At 52.8% G+C, this 214-nt stretch overlaps 1 non-coding gene across 1 annotated transcript; it reads right to left on the reverse strand.

Moving 5' to 3' along the window:
* Positions 1-90: 90 nt before the first annotated feature.
* LOC118346008 lies at positions 91-209 on the reverse strand. Its single transcript, XR_004799424.1, has one exon. It is a non-coding gene; the product is annotated as a 5S ribosomal RNA (ribosomal RNA).
* Between the last annotated feature and the right edge of the window lie 5 nt (positions 210-214).

Raw genomic sequence — 214 nt, forward strand, 5'->3', positions numbered from 1 at the left:
GCGATGGGCAGGGCGAGATTTTCCCAAAAATCCACTCCCGAGTGCTCCTTCTTGTCAATTTATCTCGCAAGGCGGAAAAAACAAAAACGAGGGGTGCAACACGAGGACTTCCCAGGAGGACACCCATCCTAGCACTACTCTCGCCCAAGCACGCTTAACTGCGGAGTTCTGATGGGATCCGGTGCATTAGTGCTGGTATGATCGCACCCATCAA

This window comes from Juglans regia, unplaced genomic scaffold (assembly GCF_001411555.2).
Source record: "Juglans regia cultivar Chandler unplaced genomic scaffold, Walnut 2.0 Scaffold_6167, whole genome shotgun sequence".
Classification (NCBI taxonomy): Eukaryota; Viridiplantae; Streptophyta; class Magnoliopsida; order Fagales; family Juglandaceae; genus Juglans; species Juglans regia.